The following is a 17057-nucleotide window of genomic DNA, read 5'->3' as shown; positions in this document are numbered from 1 at the left end:
GTTTTTACAATGCACAAAGAAAAAAAACAAGCTCCAAGATCAGACTGTAGGATCTCTGCTTAATGTTCTTGTTTGTTCTTTAAGCTTTTCAGCCATGTTTGATTTTGTCTCTGTGCTTCTTGTCCCATAAGGTCAGGAGGGGGGTTTGCGTTCAACCTCTACATCTGAGATGCAGCATGTGCTGACTGTAACATCCGGAGTGTTTTCGGCTGGACGTTCCAGTCAGCACTCTCTCTGCGATGGTGGTCATTCAGTCACGGGTCTTGGTCTGCTCTAAGACTATAAATGGTCTTTGGTTGCTCAACAATTGACCTACATCTCTGTGTTGTAGGCAGGGTAACTTATTCCAAATGTGATAAAACTACAGTACACTGCAGACTTGGGTACTACTCACTAGTGGTAATAACTGAAGTGTTTGGGTCCATGCTGGACATTGTGTGTTTGGGTTCCTGAGCCCGAATTTAAGCCAGAAGGCACTTCGGTCCTATGAACCAGCTTTTTCACACCCACCACCGGGGCTTTCATTGTGGGTGTTGCCTGTATTTTATAGGGTTAGCGCCCATGATCTGTGCCAGCACCAACTGATGTTATCGGTGTGTTTAGTTACCTAAACAAAATTTTTGTTCAAGGATCATCTGAACCTGATCCTGGCCAAGTCCACTTTATGGATTCGGAAATCTTAAGGATTTAAAAATAACCTATTAGTTATTTTCTTACCAAAGACTTTCATGTATGTGGTGTTATGGCATTTGAAGACTGCCAGTGGCCTTTAGTGTATTTCCCTGTTGGAGCCTGAGTGGTTCCAGGCTCCATAGGTGTTAATGGAGCCTCAAGCCCCTCAGGTTCATTTGCATACAGTCTTTCATTCTGGGGGTAGAAGATATATATATATATATATATTATTTATTTTTTTTTTTTTTTCCATCTTAAAGGACATCTTTCAATTGCCATTCGGAATTTGCATGAGGCTGATTTGTCAAAAAATTACCGGGCGCAATGGTCAGACGACCTGTCCCCTGGTAACCATTGAATTAACGCCACTGATGTGCCCCATGTGCGCTGGATGGTAATGCTACTTTATTTTTGGTATTGTCTGTGGTTCATGTTTGCTCTACATTCAAACAAAGCCCCATGTAACAAGAAAGAGGCTCCGGTCCTAATGTTGTTCTTCAGAAGATCTTTACAATAAGCTTGTTACTACTGTACAGCTGTGTGTAAATGATCCGCTCCTCCACCCAAGATCATCCATTGTCCTATCTACGCCGGTCTTTGTAATGCTACTGTTGCTAATGGCCACACCTAGGTTTTCTTTCAATTAAAACTTCCAAAAAAAAGGGTGGGGGAGCTCCACGAGCACAGGATTTAGGAATTCCCTCACAATTTAGAGCTTGGCCTTGATGGGAGATAACACATAATGGACAAGGATCAGAGCATGGTGTGTAATTGCTAGGTGTGGTGATGTGCGCCTTTAAATGAGAAATCTGAAAGCTACCTTATTATTAGGAGGACCATAAACAGAAGATTGGGGTTTGTTGCAACCATCAATTTCGGCTGGCTGGTTATTATGTGTCGGGGATCGTTCCAGGCTGAGGCAAAAAGAATAGGACATGCTGAATTTTAATATGCCAAATGCTTTGCTCAGAGGGAAGATAAATGGCTCCCTGCCCTCAACAAATCATTGTCCAAGATGTGAGCTTTTGGCCAATATCTTAAAAGCCGTAAACAGTGAAAACCTATGGTACGTTTTACCATATACATGTTTTTAATGCATAATAGACATCATTTGTCAAAGATATGGATGTTAAAAGGGTTCTAGCAAGTTAGATTTTTATGTCTTCCCCACAGAATAGGGGATAACAATCTGGTGGGGGGTATTGACATCCGGGACTCCAACCAATCCCAAGAACAGAGTTTCCCTCCTTCTTATTGTTAGAGTGGCCGGACCACCTTTCTCATGACCGGTGGAAGTCAATACTATGGGAGCATCGGAAATTTTTGAGCATTACGCTTGGCATTCTCAATAAAGGCATTTTTCATAGTATGGAATAGAGCGGCAGGACACATGCTCAACTTTCCTCTCGATCAATTATTGAGGATAAAACCCCTGCTCTTGTGATCGTTGTGGTTCCCAGCAGTCAGACTCCACTAATCATACTGTTGTCCCTTATTCTATGAATTGGGGGGTTAGCAATCAAATTTGATACAACCCCTTAGGACAGTGGTGGTGAACCTATTGCACGGGTGCCAGAGGTGGCGCTCAGAGCCATCTCTATGGGCACCCTTGCCATCACCCCAGGGTAGAGTTCGTCAGACAGGACTTAAGGCCTCTTGCAGTTCCAGGCAGCCCAGGAAGCTACAATGATAATACAAACTTCTTCTTCTTCTTTCTACTGTATTGGTGTCCTCAGGTGTCTATACAATTCAAACCTGCAAAAGAGCAGGGTGTAATAAGTTACTGCTTAAATTGTCGCATTGGAACTTTGTGAAAAATACATGGGTTTTGGTTGTACTTTGGGCACTCAGTGTCTATAAGTTTTGCCATCACTGCCCGAGGATGTATATATGTGATGGCCTTCTAAACAGGATCTACTCTGTGATCTATGGTTGTCTGTGTCAACACTATTGTCTACTTCCTGTTCCATTCTCTGTTATCAACTGTGGAATTCAGGGTGTTAGACTCCCCACATATCAAATATTGCATAGGTTATGAATATGTTTAGTCTCTAAACCCCGTTTAACCCACTTCTGATGCTTGGATTAAAACTCTTGTGTAACCCCCTGCTTTCGGTAATTTCCGAAGCAAAGAAATCTTTCATTAGAGTGGAGGTTTTCATCCAAGCATCTAATACAGCCTTGTATTGAGCTGTACTGGGACATTAAAATAGAAATGTATTGATTACACCAATAACCACCATCCAGAGCTCACATTACAAAGACAATGAAGAATACCAGAAGTGCTCCTATCCCCTGATACATCGATCAGTGTTTCAAGGTATGCTATCAAAGAAAGGCTTCCCAAGTAGCATCAATGTCATATCTGATGTTGTAGATATGTAAATATTCTAACCTGCAAACTTTAAGATGCAATTATTATCCGTATGTTCCCTTTTGGAAATTATATTTTAGATTTTACCTCATTATCATACAGTTTTATGATACTTTCCCTTAACTAATACTTAAAAGAGAGGGGTCCCTCAAGCAAAAAGTGTAAATGGGTCCAGTGTTATGGGGCTAAGTTTTGCCCCATAACAGTTGTCTGAATCTCAAGTCATAACAGTTGTCAGTTGTCAGATTCAGTTGTCTGAATCTCAAGTCAATGACTTGTTCCTCGGGGGAGGGTCTCTCTTACAGGCTCGCCCAGGAGCAACGAGATTGGAACAGAAAGAGTTAGCTCCACCCTCTCCCAAGGCCTAAATGCATCTGTATGTTCTGACTCTAGGCTATGGTCAAAACCTAGATTCTGCTAGACCAGTGATGGTGAACCTATGTGCCATAGGTTCACCATCACTGGTCTAGCAGAATCTAGACCCGTGCCGGGTGCCAGAGGTGGCACTCGGGGACTTTTCTGTGGGCACCCAGGCTGTCCCCCCAGGACAAATTTCACCAGACAGAACTTAAATCTTCCTGCAGACCTAGACAACAGCTCTCGGCACTCTTTTAAGGTGACTTTGACTGATTGGAACTGCAAGAGGAATAAGAAGGAGTGAACAGTGCCGGATTATCTTTGGAGGTCCTAATACTGGGCCCACGATTCTTTCTGTACAGAGATATTCTGGAGAGGAGCTATGATATCTGAATTTGCCTTCCTGCTTTCAACTATATTGGTGTCCTCAGGGGGCTGATACGATTGAATATTGTGGAACAAAAGAGAGCTGTTTAAATTGTCAAGTTGGCGCTTGATGGTAAACAAGTAGGTTTTGGTTGAAGTTGGGGCACTCGGTCTCTAAAAGGTTCGCCATCACTGTGCTAGACTGTTTCCGGCATACAATTTCAATACGGAGCATTTGGAAACTAAAGGCTGCAGTTTTTGATATGTATTTGTAATCTTTCAGTATGTTTATCCTTTACAAATACTATTAAAAAAAACCTAATTTTTTTCAATTAAGATCTCTAGTTAACTACAGAGCTATAAATATCTGGGCTCTCTGTGGCAGCTCGACTTGGAAAAGCTTTCGGGCTGATTTGTAGAATTGTGTCAACTATAAGGAAATGCTTTATAAAATAGACATTATGAGTCACCACCTCTGCTGTCAACAAGGGGAATTACGGAGAAGTGACGGCGTGCAGGGCAACAGACTGGCACTAAACATCCTGTGAACATGGAGGAGATGATTCAGGCGAGCTGAGTAAACAGGCAAAGTGGGCTGGGTCCATTAACGCTAATGGTTTACAAATAATCTGGGGCTGCAATTTTAATTTCTCATTAAAAATTGCTAATAAAAGGTTTGCCCCTTGTATTGGTCCATTCTCATCTCATCTTTGGGTATATTTCACCTATGCTCACACTTCTTCACAAAGGGTTTTTCAGGCATGTGGGTGTACATGTCCATAGGCTTCAACTTTGAGACGTAGGCCAAATGGTTCTCCTTTTGGCCTCTTTCTAGGCAGTAAAGTATTCCATACGCCATTCAATCCTGGAGGGAACTATAAACTAACGTATCCATGACCAGACATTTTAACCTGTGGGTATCTGGTGCCACTTTATGGTATCCATCATCAATCTCTATCAACCTAGCGTCAAGCTACAGTTCCGTAGACCTACCAACCCTTGGAGCATCAGAATTGGGTTGTCTTAAGTTAGACCTCCGTGGTTGAGTAAATGCAGGATGTGTCCTTTTTATCTACTTTCACTCTGTGATTTCAGGACCTTTGGAGGACCTTCAAAGATCCTGAAATGGCTCTTGTGTACACGTGTATTGAGAGCAGAATGAGGATTTCATTGGAGAATAAAATTTGGTGGGTGGTTTAGATGGAATTTATACAGGGTATAGCCCAATAATTGTATCATGTAAATATAAACTGTTTTTAAATAATTTTTTGTAAATTATTCAGAATTCTTACTATGAATAGGTTCCCTTATACGGCGTTGACTCGCCATGTACCAAGGTGGTGCTGGGGCAGCTATATCTCTCTGTGACACTCGTATTGGGCAATGTTGTGACATTCTATATACATTGCAGTGATATATGACATCTTCATGTTTTATTGTATAGTTAACCAAATTAACCATTTAACCTCTCGTTTTAGGGACAATTCCTGTAGCATTTATTACCGTCTTGACACAAGCTGCTGTTGTCTCTCCTTTCCTGATCCATTTCATGGCAATTGTCAATGGTCTAATGACCCCCCCCCCCCCCCCAGAACACACTGTGGTCTATTTACAACCTCTATTTGTAGGCAAATGAGTAGGGAGCAGCCGGGCTGCTGCGGCCTGCCGGCTCATGGACGACCTGTCTCCAATGTCATGCTTTTAAATGAAGAGCATTATCTTCTGGCTTAATACAGAGACCCTGGCTACAGGGGGGGAGGGTCTGCTTGTTCAGCCGATTAGAGGCTATTTGTTACTATTGCTAATTGGGTGAATTGCCTGCGTTACCATACATATGTCATGTTATACTGCAGACTCCATGGCATCTCATTCAAGACTAGTTGGACTTAATGGTTGCGCTTATATAGGTCATGGCTGTGATTATGGCAGACATTAACTCAAAGTAATTTTTCAGTTATGATTTAAGATTTTGTCATTTTGCAGCTCAAAAATGAGCAAAATAAAAGTTTCCAAAATGTGAAAAAAATCCCTTAGTGGCCAAATTTTGTTTAAAAATATATATATATTTTTAAACAAATCTTAAAAAAACATTGTTTTAGTGGCAGATCTCCCGTCAGAACGGGCATCACAGACATGACTATAGAGGCAGGCACTGGCCTCAATAGTCACATCCCATTCATTCAGCCATTATCATAGAGGCCAGTGACTGGCTCCGCTAGCACATGCTTACTGTTCATGAAATCCCCTTTTCAGTTCCAATGGGACCGTAAGACCACTTCTGGACGGTGTATCAGGTTTTTTTCTCTTTTTTTATACATCTATTTCAAAGGATCTCTTTAAACCTAAATAGAAGATAGTGTATAACCAAAAGTTCCCCCACATTTCCCAAGAACATGCATACTTGGATCTTGTATTCAAGTATTTTTGCAGAAATGGGACAATATCATTTTAAAAACTTAATAAACTTTTCCAATATGCTCTTATATGACAGCACTTCCATCCATCCCTCAAGATTATAAGGAACAGCTTAGGGGGCATTAAATATAGAAATTCAAGGACTCTTTACAGTAAGGACCTTTCAGGGGACACTTGAGGTCAAAACTCATACCATATATATTTGGGATTATAATATAGGTGGTTTGGGTGGTAGCACATGGCCCAAGCCTTCTAAGGGGCCCTGATACCTAAACCACTCACCCGCTCTCAATACACATGTACACAGGAAAACATTTCACGATCTTTGAAGGTTCTCTAAAGGTCCTGAAACCCGCAGATTGAAAGCAGCCAGAAGGGTCTCATCCTCCATTCCCGAAGAAGCTGATGCTAGCACCATATGTAGGAAGTGATTCCAGACTTGAAGGGGCTATAATATCCATATAGCCCAGGGCCCATGGCTTAATCTGCCTTAATCTGCCTCTGATCATTTTTGCCTAAAGTGTTCAATTAAAGGGACGGTCTACGCAATATCTGAGCAATCGAGGCCAGCCCACTGGATCCTACTCGAACAGAGGTCGGTCTTGAGCCTGATATATCTCCTCTCTCCCGTACAACAATGAAGACGAGGTAAAATGAAGCAGCGCTCGCCTTTCTTCTCTATTTATTGTCTGGAGATCTAGAAACAGTCAAGCACTCTACGTGGCTGTCTCTTTACAGTCACACGTAAGAATCTTCTATGATCAGTGATCTTCTTCTAGTTCCCACATGTAATATGATCTGTAGCTATAAGCATTTAAAGGTATCACAGCCCTGACCCTTATGATAACTTCTCCTACTGAGACTCTGGAGAAATATTTAGCCCATTATCACAGAGTTCCTAAAATGCAATGAACTCCCATACAACGACTTAGTTTATCCCAGGTCACATTATAACATCCCGGCATGGATTTTGCCTTTGGTAAATAACAAGGTAATTGTGTGGCAATGGCTGACAAGGTTTATTTGAATCTGACCCAAGAAACTAAACATCTTTCATGGTGTAAGTTTTCACCAAGGATCCTGGAAGCCATCTGAACGTCTACTATTTACACTCGAGACCACAGGGGTTTTGACCTTGCCTTAAAATACCAAACGTCTGCTTTTGAAATGGCTAAACGCTCCCATGTAAAGAGTCTGTAAATCTGGTTTCAATAGCTGGTGATTAGAGGCTGATCCCGGAGGTTTAGAGTAAGTACCAACCTCTGCAATCAGTGGACGGGGAGGGCGGCCTACAAAAAAAACGACACAACAGGAGCCTGCTAGTAGTAGGCTTGTAACAATGAGGTAAATCCTATTTTGTGAGGAAATTGAAGCACAAAAGGCTGATGTTTCATGCCGGGGGATTACAGATAAATGCTTATTTTATTCCAGTTCATTTAGATGGAGATCCTTAAGCACATGGAGCTGTAATCCTAAAATCTGTAATATTGGTGTCAGGCACATTAACCTTGTCTTTATAAGCCGTGTCCAGACAGAGGTTTTACATTCTTATTGTTTGATTTTGAATTATTTTATTAATGATTTCATTTCTGTCATGACTCCTCCTAATGGGGTCACAACGCAACCTAAAGGTTACAGTCTCTGTGGCACGAAAAAAAATAGGATGCTGCAACCCAAGTGTCTCTATGTGACATTATTAATTCTTCATGTATGTCTCTGTGTGTAAAACTGCCAAAACACTATGTACAAAACTATTTCCCTTCAGGGGATCAATAAGGTAATATTGGCAGCATGTTGTAGAGGAACACATGGTGATTTTCAACATATCTTTATTATTTCTCTCCATTATGCCTTTTTTTGATGACAAGACAGTTGGTGCACTCGGGCTGTGACATCAGCACTAATATTCCTGACTTCCCTCTTTTTCCAACGTTACCCATTACTTTATCACAAGACAAATCTTTGCCCAACAGATAAAAGTGGAAGGTCCAGGCAGGAACAGCAGTGGTCCAAGTGCTGAGGCCGCAGTCTGGGTGCACCAACTACCTCATTAGCATTTGAAAGAAAATTGGAACATCTCTGAAATGGAATAATGGAGAGAAATGATAACGGAATGTTGGGAATTTGGGAATTACAGTGTATTTCTCTACAACATGCAGATGCCAAATTATATATTGCTTTTGGGAGACGGTAGATTCCCAGTAAGGCCCCTGTACATTGGAAATAGATATTGGCCGATCTTCGTTCAGCCAACAGCTATGTTTTTCTACTATCTAATACAATATTTGAAGGCCTCTGTCTTATATATTTAAAGGGGTTTCCTGGGGTTTGAAAAAAATGGCTGCTTTCTTCCAAAAACAGCATCACACCATACTCCAGACTATTATTAGTGTCGGTATTGAATCTCATCTGTATAGAGATGAATGGAGCCTAGTTGCAATCCCAGCTCTACCCATGGTCAGGAAAGGAGCTGTTTGTGGAAGAAAGCAGCCATGTTTTTAAACTCCGGACAACGCCTTTAATGCAAAGGGTCTCTGCAAGACTCCTCTGTCAGTGGCATATCCTAATAGAATGAAAGGATGGGGCAGTTAAATCTCAGGTGCAATGTTCAGATTAAGAATCATTAATAGGACGACCGCCATTACAGTCATAGTGGCTGCTGACTCTATCCTCCACTTCTTGGTATTGATTGGTAAAAATAGTGCACTTTCCAAATTCAGTGTATAGTGGAGCATTGCAATTCCGTCAAAGTGAAATTCATTGTACAATCTGATACAATGTCCGCAGACATCAGATTCCTGATCTGGGCAGCAGAATGACAGAAATGCGAAGTAATTAGGAATTCTCTCCATTCTCTATTGACAGAGAAACAATGCAGACAACGCTGAGAGCTGCAATTGAAATTGACTCCCTAGGCGGTGGCTGATGGCTCCTGTAGATCTCTATTAAGGCTCCCAAAAATAAACAAACCTTGTACTTTTCCTTTGTTTTCACCGCAGCTCATTGTTTGCTCCTACAATAATCACAGAGAGGATCTGAAAGCAAAGCAGAGAGGAGTCTATGAATGGGACATGTATGCCACCCGACCACAGAGGGATGGCACCTTTCCCTTTGAATAACTGTACAAACAGAAGTCTACATGGGAAGGCGACCAACTTAGCTCCAGGCCATTCTCATATAAAAAAGAAACATTTAATAAAATGTAATAAGACGTTTACATATCATCAGTCATTTGCCGAGACTTTTATAATACATTGGTCAGCCAACATTGGGCAATCCATAATCCCTGTATCCGAGATTATCCTGGTCCTGAAGACCGTCTACATGTATCAAGAAAAACTGAATTATATTGAGACTTTCCTCAGAGCTCGATGGACTAAACACAAAATAAGAAACATTGTGACCACCGACCATGTGCCAATTATACTAGTGTCACCTCATGACAAGGATAGAAGTGAAAGAACTTCTGCTTCAGATGGTATCTGGGACCTGTCACTTGCACATAATGATTGATGTGAACATTTTTGATCAGATTTCCTGTTTTAAAGCAAAACTACTTCCCATTAGGTGCAAGACATGCACATAACATGCCCATGTTACAGATAACATGACCAAGAGTCTGATGGATTAAGGAGCTTTCATCCCATCCTAAAATACTAGAGCACTCTTTTGGTTATGCCCCCTGTCTAGTTACGTTATAGATTGTTTCATATTGTTCGATGTTGGCTGGCACAGCTAGGAGTATGGCGACTGGCACAACTAAGAGAATGGAAGCTGGCATGTCTAGAAGTATGGCAGCCAACTCAGCTAGGGGTTCGGAGACTGGCACAGATTAGAGTATAGTTGCAGGTACTACTACAAGTATGGTAGCTGGTATGTCTAGGGCATTGAGGCCAGCGCAGCTAGGAGTATGGTAGCTAATACTCCTATCCATGGCAGTATGTATAGCATGCTGCCACAGGAGTATGGTGGCTGCCATGGCTAGGAGTATGGTGGCTGCCATGGCTAGGAGTATGGTGGCTGCCATGGCTAGGAGTATGGTGGCTGCCATGGCTAGGAGTACGGTGGCTGCCATGGCTAGGAGTATTGGAGCTAGCACAGCTAGGAGTATGGTGGCTGCCATGGCTAGGGGTATAAGGGCTAGCACAGCTAGGAGTATGGTGGCTGCCATGGCTAGGGGTATAAGGGCTAGCACAGCTAGGAGTATGGTGGCTGACACAGAAAGAAGTATTGTGGCTGGCACAGCTAAGAGTATGGTGGTTGGCACATTGAGGAGTATGGTGGCAGGTACTTCTAGGAGTATGGTGGCTGCCATGGCTAGGAGTATTGGAGCTAGCACAGCTAGGAGTATGGTGGCTGCCATGGCTAGGGGTATAAGGGCTAGCACAGCTAGGATTATGGTGGCTGACACAGAAAGAAGTATTGTGGCTGGCACAGCTAAGAGTATGGTGGTTGGCACATTGAGGAGTATGGTGGCTGGCACGACTAGGAGTAAGGCAGCTGACACGTCTAGAAGTATGGTGGTCAGCTCGACTAGGAATATGGAGACTGGCACATCTAGGAGTATGGTGGCTGCCATGGCGTGGAGCATTGCAGCCAACGAGGCGAGGAATATGGTTGCTGGTATGTCTAAGAGTTTTGGGGCTAGCACAGCTAGGAGAATGGTGGCTGGCACAGCTAGGAGTATTTTCCCTGACACTGTAAGAAGTAGTTGGCATAGTTAGAAGTGTAGTGTCTGGCACTGCTAGAGTTTGTATGTTCTCTCCGTGTTTGCGTGGGTTTTCTCTGGGTCCTCCGGGTGCCCCCCACACTCTAAAAACATACTGGTAGTTTGATTAGATTGTGAGTCCCATGGAGGCAGGGACTGATTTGGAAAGCTCTGTATAATCTACCGTATGTGCGCTATATAAATAAAAGAATAATAATAATTATTATTACTATTATGGTCTCTGGCACTACTGGGTGTTTGGCAGCTGCCACAATCAGGGTATTTTGTAGCTGACCTGTCCAGGAGTTTCGGTTTCCAATGGTTAGGGGTCATTGCAATGGGTGCTGTCAGGAGATATTATATCTCTGAGACTTGTCGTTTAGGGTGTCTTTGCACTTCATGGGGTCACTGCAACTTTACCCGTTAGGTAGCACATGGGATGACCCTGTTGGGGGTAGGAAAGCTGTGGATGGTATTTAAAGGAGCCTCTGAATTACCCGGGAGCCCAGACTTCTCCCATTCCAATCTGTTATGAAAAAGACTAGAGATGCACATGACTGCTTGTCAAGTGTCACTTTACTAACAGGATTACGTATATGCATTTTGCCTTAGGTGAGCGACCAAAGACCTTTGTCCCTATGTAATAGTTGTTGAAGCAGTGCCCCCTGTGTGTCACATGCGGTCCTGCGGGAACTACAGAAGATGGATTAAATTGAGTTCATGCAATGAATTATAAATATATCAGCACTAAAAAGACATATTACACATATATTTATTACAGTACTAAAGGTATAAGGATATGATAACTACATGGTAAAATTATCATGGGAACCCCATCCAACTATTGATAGAATATTTCTATTTGTTGAGAATTGGCTTTAACCTACAGTAACATAATACGAGTGAGTGTAAGCGCCCATTATTTTGCATCTACCTGATGTTCAGTATTAAGGGGATGCACATTAGACATCAATGATAAATAGTAGGAAGTGAAGGGTAATTACTATTCCATAAATAATGTGCAGTAATAGCCCCAGAGGTGTTGTAGGAGGCCTCTCTGGGATGTATTTATGTGCCACTGTGCAGATCAGTAGGACTTTGCTCGGTGCTCGGGGGTCATTAGTAACCTTGTGCTATCAAGGGATCATCATTAGCAGGGGAGCGGGGCCTCAGTTTGGACAACTAATGTGTTCAGTCTGTTTGCAAGTTTATTTAGTGAATGTTAGTTTTGGGGATTGTTTGCCTTCACTTCCCTTCCTGTCACTTAGCAGAGGAATCTCTCAGCCAGAGGAACCAGTGACACCAGCAGAGCCATGCACAATAAAACATTATTAAAAGACTCTAGAACCTTGTTTAGCGGTGGGGGGCCAGGTATTTGTACGGAGAGGCTGCTGTGTCTAGGATATTGCTGGGAAATGTTCAGGGCCTGGCAGTCTATATGGCACTGCTGGCAAATGCCAGGGCGAGAATGATGGCGGACAAAATATTTTTTTTAAAAATTTACCTTTACTCTTTTACTCTCCACTATACATTTATATTGGTCGTCTTTTTAGGATTTCCAAACTGGTAATTAATGTGAATGCACCCATAGCCTTGGGTCACATGGGAAAGTTTGCTGTGTAATGTCAAAAAAGTAGTCAAAACAGCTAAAAACAGCCCAAAACAACTGCTTTCCATTGTAGATTTCATTTAAAATTTCGCTGCACCTTACAAGGATATTAGTCTTAATACAAAGGTCTTCAACAAAACTTGTAATAAAGGACACGAGGTAAATGCAAACCCACAGTCTAAACATTTTTGCACTAAATAGTTTAACATTTAAAAAAGATCCCTTCAATTATACCCTGGATGTGTCACTGTCCCTTTAACTACTTTTGCAGAAATATATATAGAAGCATGTATGAGATCCCTTAATTATTGTATGTCTATAAATGATAGGCAAGTGATTTTATACAATTGAGTTTGAATGAAATTCAACTTTTTTTTTTTCCGCTTGCGAAATATTTCAGAAAAGAAGAGAAAAAAATATGACATTTTACAAAAATATATGTAAACAGATGAAATTGAAGAAACTGAATTTCTATACACAAATAAATAAAAGCAGTATATATATGTATATATGTATATAATTTAATAGTAATTTCGATTAAGAAATAAATAACAGTAGGTAGAAGTTGGCATAAAAACAACTGTATTTGTGTAAAAAAGTCTAAAAATAATTAAATGAAAAGTAACAATATAAATTTTGGATGTGTACAATTAGAAGTATTTGATTGGAAAACATTTTTTAATAAATATATGTATAAAAAAAAAATAATGAATATTTTTTAAATTAAATACTTTTTGTTGTAATGGAGGTATCGGGTATCTAGTTAACATTTGTGTCTGGAATGCTCTCCCCCCCTGTCCCTATCTTCATTGACAGTCCCTTCCTTAGAGAGTGAAGTATAATTGCACATGCTGGTCTGGCTGAAGCACATCCATCTCCATCTGTCTGGCACCAGAACATCTCTGTGACTGTCTGCCTCCTGCCCTGAATGTACGGCTACGTCCTGAAGGCATATCACAGACCTTTGTGCTCCTGTCACTCTAATAGCCAGAGACATGACTATAATGTGGACGCTCACGTAGCAGCATCTGGTGGGGTGGTGACACATGTGCACCAAATAATGATTATATTACGTAACCTAAGAAAAAAATGTAGAAAAAAAACCCATCAGCCGTTATGTTTTTCTATTTATTTTATGCACTTCACTTTTGTTGCAGCTTTTGGTGCAGTTTTTATTTTTTGTAGGTGAAACGCGTCAAATACATGTGTCTGGTCTGTGAAGTTAAAGGCGTTTTACAGGATTTCTTGAAAACTTTCTTGGGGTGCAGAAACTGAAAATCTGAAGTATGGAAAGCGGGAAGTGTACTGCTGCATATGGAAGTGCTGGCGGGATCACGGGACGTGCTTTAGCCAATACCTGTTCACCTTGTACCTCAAAATGTCACTTCCATAATTCGCATATATAAGAATAAGGGTCTTTAAAATAACCCATTGACATCCAAGTTAATATCTCATACAGAAGAAATGAAAGGGGATGTAAATGTAAATGAATTATGGACATCCCCTTTTATTTATTCTGTATGGCACTTCCATAATTCCTGATAAACCTCTTTAAATGTCTTTCACCTAATACATTTTTAAATTGCACCTAAAACCCATATCAAAACTAAATGCAAAGGTACACACATATGACTGCAGTTTTAAATGCAAGGTATTAACATCCTTAGGCCACTTAATGCAGCAAAAAATAGGATATGTCCATTAATATGGGCAGCACATGTCCACAATCACTTTAATAAGCCATACAGTCCTCCGTTTGAATGGCTGTATTGCCCATCGTACCGTGGCAGAGCGACTAGCCTACTATAGAGAGGGGAGGGGTGAGGAGTACTCACCCTCTTCCTCCTGCACCCGGTTGTATTTTACACCCAGGTATGGCCCACACATGCAAGGGGCCTTAGGTTTTGTTTCTGGGTCCAGGCCAAACCAGATGTAAATCTTAAAGGGAGAGAAAATCCAAGACAAAGCCACACAGCTGACGCCCTGCTGTAACTTACACAAATAGGAATTTGTAAAAGCGACCAAAAGCCGCCCATACACATAACATAACCGACCATTCATTCAGCCATCACAGCTTCTCGCTAAACATGAACGTTAAATTCATAAAGAAATCCATGACCAGGCACTTTCGGTGGTAAATTATTTCCAAAGAACAAAAGGATTAGAATGGTAAATGGCAAATTCCCGATCTTTATCTCCCACCCATTATTTGCTGTATTTGGAATCGTGTGGCCCCATAAATATTAGATGGTGTGGCAAACCAAGCAAAATTAGCTGATTGATTTACAACTAATGTGTATTGAGCCTTTAAGGTGGAAAAGTGATTTCTCCATTTCTGCTATTTTGTTCCAGAAAAAAATGTCAGAATAAAAAACAAAAAAAAACCATACAAAACAGATTGAAAACAATGTGGAGCTTAGATTTCCTGTAGGTCCAAAACTTATCCATGGTTCTCATATACAGAAAAAGAATCTGAGGAAGCAACAAATCCTTATCCTACGGTGTCTGGGATCTCTAATCAGAGGTTTCAAAGGAAGCAGCCTCCATGTTGGATACCTTTGAAGGCAATAGCTAAGGAGAACTTCAAATGATATGATAGAAAGCAAATGTGTTGCTGCTGATAATATATTGAGACCATGCAGGGAATGCAGGATGGAAGAGTCAGATAATGAATTCAGCTGCCGAGACATAGGGTAGTCCTCTCTCTGCTCCGAAGGAGGACTCTGTAGTCTCTCTGTAGTTTCTAGATGAGGATATTGCTTCATTATTGAAAAAACCTATTAAACTTCCTAAGGTCCCCTGGGGGTCAGAGGAGCCTTTAGGGAAGTACATGTGGGTTTGCTAGCATGTATATTGTGTTCAATATCTGTACCAAGCTATAAGCCCAGCAGCATTCTCAGCTGGATCTTCCGAAAAAGGGATGTTCCATACGGGTTGTGACTTCAAAAGGGTAGGCCTCAAAATTTTCAAGGTGTGGAAAATGTAGGCAAATATGCAACAGAGAAAAATTTGGCAAATTTGGTTGAATCACTCAATTTTCTCCCAACTCCTAATGATGTGTGCGTAGAAGGATGTTGTAGGCCAGTAGCCTTAGGGTTCTTCCCAATACAAGGTGACCCCAGTACTATAAATAATACATTATAGTGTATGACAATCTTATAGGTATGGTTAATATGTGCATGTAGAATGGACTTGGGTTACTTTGTTATAGGAGAGTACCCCCATCACTTACCCTTGTGGGCCAGGGAAAATGCAATCTGGGGCTTTCACCACATTGTAGGGTCATGATAGTTAGCCACTTATAAAGGTTGTCCATCAGAAATAAATATCAGTCGGTATAGTAACATGTATAAAGACAACCATCGGTTCCGCATATGAAATATGTGCACTAAGATTCCGACCTCTTAGTGATTCTGGTTCTGCCCTCGTCAGCCGCAATTGTAATCAACACCACTACCTTGCAGGTTATAGTAAATTTTGCTGACCCTGCCCTGACCCGATTCGTTCCAGACCCTTTTTCAAAAATGGTGCACCTTTCAAAGGTCCAAAAAGTTGAAATTTCTGGGGCACGACATTAAAAAGTGCTGTTTAAGACAATACATCGGCCTCAAAGTCTAAAGTTTATAAGTAATTACAATAAATCTGAAGGAAACCTTCTAGCAAAACTGTGGGACAGAACTAAAAACTACTCCAAACAAAACCATATAAATGCCCAATGGAGTATGGAGGTGTTTATAAGAAGGAGAAGGGGATAAACATTTGTCTTAAAGGGGGTTTCTCATACATTACATTTAAGACTATTGCGAGTCCCCATTGGCTGCCTTCATTTTGTTGTCTTCCGGATTCGACTTGGTCTGTGAGCTGTGTCGGAAGTCTGAAATTTTTAGAGTTGGGAACGAAAAATTTTTCTGTGCTGCATTCATTTCTATAGGACTTCTGGTGTAGCAGGGAAGCTAAGGGGCACTTTTGGTCCCCATTTTGCTGATCCCGCAGTCAAATTCCCCCATCCGGAACAGGGAGAGGTGATCTGCGCTGGTGCCGCGCCTGCGAGCCCCGAGGGACACGGGTGAGCTTGCAACCCGTGATATGGGTTTACAGTATTTATTATATACTTACATCTTGTTGTAGAACCTGTTGGATAGAGGTGGCCCATGGCATACACCACCATAAAATACTCTGGCACTCCATAATATAAGAACTACAAAATGGCCTATTTATTGCATATCCACAGCTGTCATTTAAGGTTTCCTGACCCTTTAAGGTCCCCAGCGTTTATTCATCAGCAGCCATCAATTGAGCAAAAAGATCAGCTTGTGCGATCCTTATCTCCCACAAGATCTCCCATCAGAGTAGAGTCCCATAAACATTTGATGGTTAGTCGAACCTGGGAAAATCCAGGATGATGGACCTTTTGGTCAGGAAGGCCACCTTTTCAGGAGTACACAGTCTTGGCCATACATTCTAAAGGGGTTCTAGATAAGTAATATACAATAAGTTTTCATGGATCGGAAAGGAAAACTATACCTCCAGTGCTACCTTAAAGGGACACTCCAGTC

Source organism: Engystomops pustulosus, chromosome 5 (assembly GCF_040894005.1).
Source record: "Engystomops pustulosus chromosome 5, aEngPut4.maternal, whole genome shotgun sequence".
Classification (NCBI taxonomy): Eukaryota; Metazoa; Chordata; class Amphibia; order Anura; family Leptodactylidae; genus Engystomops; species Engystomops pustulosus.
This window is presented reverse-complemented; position numbering follows the sequence as displayed.